We start from the raw sequence: 4076 nt of genomic DNA, 5'->3' as shown, positions 1-4076 counted from the left end.
AAGTAATATAGACATGAAAGATGAGAACATTTGAGACTCTCAAGAAAGTTAGACTTGGAGCAGAGAGACATAGGTAAAACTTTTGGTAATATAGATTTGGTCCTCTTTTCTGTTGAGGTGACCAGACTCTATTCTTGCCCTGTTTCATCAAAGTATCTAGGTTCTCTACAAATAGTATCACAAATTACGTGTAAGTGGGTATAAGACTATGAAAGTTGGAAATGTCTTCACTCCATATAAACTAAATTTCACTTTGAAAGTCAGTATATATCATATGATGGTTAAAAGCATGGCCTCAAGAACCAAAGTACTCGGCCTCAAATTTCAGCCCTGTCACTTATTAGTTGCATATCTTTAGGCAAGTCATTTAACTTCTCTGTCCTTCAGTTTTCCCAAATCTAAAATGCGTATTAAAAAGTATGTAACCTTGTCAGATTATTGTGAGGATTAAGTTGTTAACTAATGTGAAACATTTAAAGCAGTCCCTGGTACATAGTAAGTACCACGTGTTAACTACTCTTACATGGAGTAGAATTTCACCATCCAGGGACATATTGAGCAACAAAGGGGGCAGGACACATTACTATTAATACTCTCTCAAACAATTGCAATAATTCTGAAAGCACAATCTCAATTTTCATTTACCTCCTACTAGTGTATTAATAAGGAGGTGTTTTGTTTTAATTTTTTTTTAATGTTTACTTATTTTTGAGAGAGAGACAGAATCCGAGTGGGGGAGGGACAGAGAGAGAGGGAGACACAGAATCCGAAGCAGGCTCCAGGCTCTGAGCTGTCAGCACAGAGCTCGACGTGGGGTTCGAACTCACGAACTGTGAGATCATGACCTGAGCTGAAGTCAGACACTTAACTGACTGAGCCACCCGAGTGCCCCTAAGGAGGTGTTTTAACAACTGATGTCTCATACATAATTTTGGTAAAATAAATCTAAATATAGGGAGAAACTCTTTTTGTATTATATATTATTCTAAAATATGTACATAAATATTTACGTTAATTATTACATAGGTGGGGCTCCTACAAGTGTATACTATAATTTGACATAGATATATACATTTATATGTGTGTATAAATATATATATATATATATATATATATAAATTTCTTTTATTCACATATACAGTAATGGGGGAACAGTACATGACATATAATTGGGTATTTAATGTGCAATGCCTGACAAAAAGTAGGTACTTAGTAAATATTGTTTATTAAAAGATTAAATGATTAAATGATTTAATTAGTTTATGTCCAATATATGTTTGAAATTGACAAGAGGAATGAAAACAATAGGAAGTGACCCAAATTTCATGATTCTACAAGATTGTGGCTTTGAAGCCCTAAATGCTAGAACAGAGTGTACTCAATACCAGAATACTGAGAAAGGGTTAAAAATCTATTTGCGACTAACACTGGACTATTTAACAACAGACTCTAAGCTTAGTGTTGAGCTGTTATAAATCTTTCTTTAGATTTATCTTCTATGTTAATATGTAATATGGATACGTGATTTTTAGTAAAATATAAACTTTCCTTATGATAACTTACACTTATATAGAAAAGACATAATTTGCATATTCATTTCAGTTTTAGTTACACTGTCTTAAGGAACAAGGAAGTGAACCATTCAGTCTTTGTACCTTTACCAGGTGTTGCTGTGCATATTTAAAAAAAATTTTTTTTTTAACGTCTATTTATTTTTTTTTTGAGACAGAGAGAGACAGAGCATGAACGGGGGAGGGTCAGAGAGAGAGGGAGACACAGAATCTGAAACAGGCTGCAGGCTCTTAGCTGTCAGCACAGAGCCAGATGCGGGGCTCGAACTCACATACCGCGAGATCATGACCTGAGCCGAAGTTGGACGCTTAACCGACTGAGCCACCCAGGCGCCCCTTGTGCATATTTTATCAGGGACCAGAATTACATATTAGGAACCAATTAGGAACCAATAAGATTCATGTCTTGTAGAGATAACAATGTATTATTAACCTTTCAATAATCATTAACATTCCCTTTCTTAGAAAAAGAGCTAAGAACTAATACATGAAATAAGCAAAGTCGCAGGATATAAAATCAATGTACAAAAATCTGTTGCATTTCCATACACCAATAATGAAGCAGCAGAAAGAGAAAGCAAGGAATTGATCCCATTTATAAAAACAATAATATACCTAGGAATAAACCTAACCAAAGAAAGAAAAGATCTTCACTCCAAAAACTAAAGAATATTATGAAACAAATTAAAGAGGACACAAAGAAATGGGAAACATTCCATGCTCATGGATTAGAAGGGCAAATATCGTTAAAATGTCTATACTGCCCAAAACAATCTACATATTTAATGCAATACCTATCAAAATACCACCAGAATTTTTCACAGAGCTAGAACAAACAATCCCAAAATTTGTATGGAACCACAAAAGACCCCAAATAGCCAAAGCAATCCTGAAAAAGAAAAACAAAGCTGGAGGCATCACGATTCTGGACTTCAAGCTATATAACAAAGCTGTAGTCATCAAGACAGTATGGTACTGGCACAAAAACAGACACATCAATTTAACAGAATAGAACAATAGATCAATGATCAATAGATCAATGGAACAGAATAGAAAATCCAGATAGGCACTCACAACTATATGGCCAAATCATCTTCAAAAAAGCAGGGAAGAATATCCAATGGAAAAAAGACAGTCTCTTCAGTAAATTATACTGGGAAAACTGGACAGAAACATGCAGAAGAATAAAACTGGACCACTTTCTCACACAAGACACAAAAATAAATTCAAAATGGATGAAAGACATAAATGTAAGACAGGAAACCATCAAAATCCTAGAGGAGAACACAGGCAGCACCCCTTTTGACCTTGGCCACAGCAACTTCTTATTAGACACATCACTGAAGGCAAGGGAAACAAAAGCAAAAATGAACTATTGGCATGTCATGAAGATAAAAATCTTCCACACAGTGAAGGAAGTAATCTACAAAACTAAAAAGCAGACTATGGAATGGGAGAAGATATTTGCAAATGACATATCTGATAAAGGGTTAGAATCCATAATCTATAAAGAACTTACCAAATTCAACACTCAAAAACCAAATAATCCAATTAAAAATGGGCAGAGCAGGTATTTCTCTAAAGAAGACGTACATATTACCAATAGACATGTAAAAAGATGCTCAACATCACTCATCATCAGGGAAATGCAAATAAAAAACCACAGTGAGGTACCACCTCGCACCTGTCAGGATGGCTAACATTAACAACACAAGACACAACAGGTGTTAGCAAGGATGTGGAGAAAGGGGAACCTTCTTGCACTGCTGGTGGGAATGCAAACTGGTGCACCCACTCTGGAAAACAGTACAAAGGTTCCTCAAAAAGTTAACAGTAGAAGCACCCTATGACCCAGCAATTGCACTAATAGGTATTTACCCAAATGATACAAAAATACTGATTTGAAGGGGTACATGCACCCAAATGTTTATAGCAGCGTTATTAACAATAGCCAAACTATGAAGAGAGCCCAAGTATCATTTGACTGATGAATAGATAAAGAAGATGTGGTATCTATAGACAATGGAATATTACTCAGCCATCAAAAGGAATGAAATCTTGCCATTTACAACGATGTGGATGGAACTAGAGTGTATTATGCTAAGTGAAATAAGTCAATAGAGAAAGACAAATAGACTATGATTCCACTCATATGTGGAATTTAGGAAACAAAACAGATGAACATACGGGAAGGGGGAAAAAAAGAGAGAGGGAATTATGTGTAAATGATGAATCACTGAATTCTACTTCTGAAATCAATATTACACTGTATGTTAACTAAGTACAATTTAAATAAAAATTTGAAAAAAAAACTAAAGGAAAACAAATTTGTTTTGATTTGGTAATAAGAAGAAAATTGTTATTTAAACCAAACTAGAAAAAACATATATGCAAATGAAAACATCTTCAAATGAAAAGACATCATGTTACATTTATCAAACCCCTCAAAAAATCAGAAAGCCTACTCAGAAATTCATAAAATCAAGACCAGGAAGTTAAGACAAA

Source organism: Neofelis nebulosa, chromosome 8 (genome assembly GCF_028018385.1).
Source record: "Neofelis nebulosa isolate mNeoNeb1 chromosome 8, mNeoNeb1.pri, whole genome shotgun sequence".
In the NCBI taxonomy this organism is placed as follows: domain Eukaryota; kingdom Metazoa; phylum Chordata; class Mammalia; order Carnivora; family Felidae; genus Neofelis; species Neofelis nebulosa.
This window is presented reverse-complemented; position numbering follows the sequence as displayed.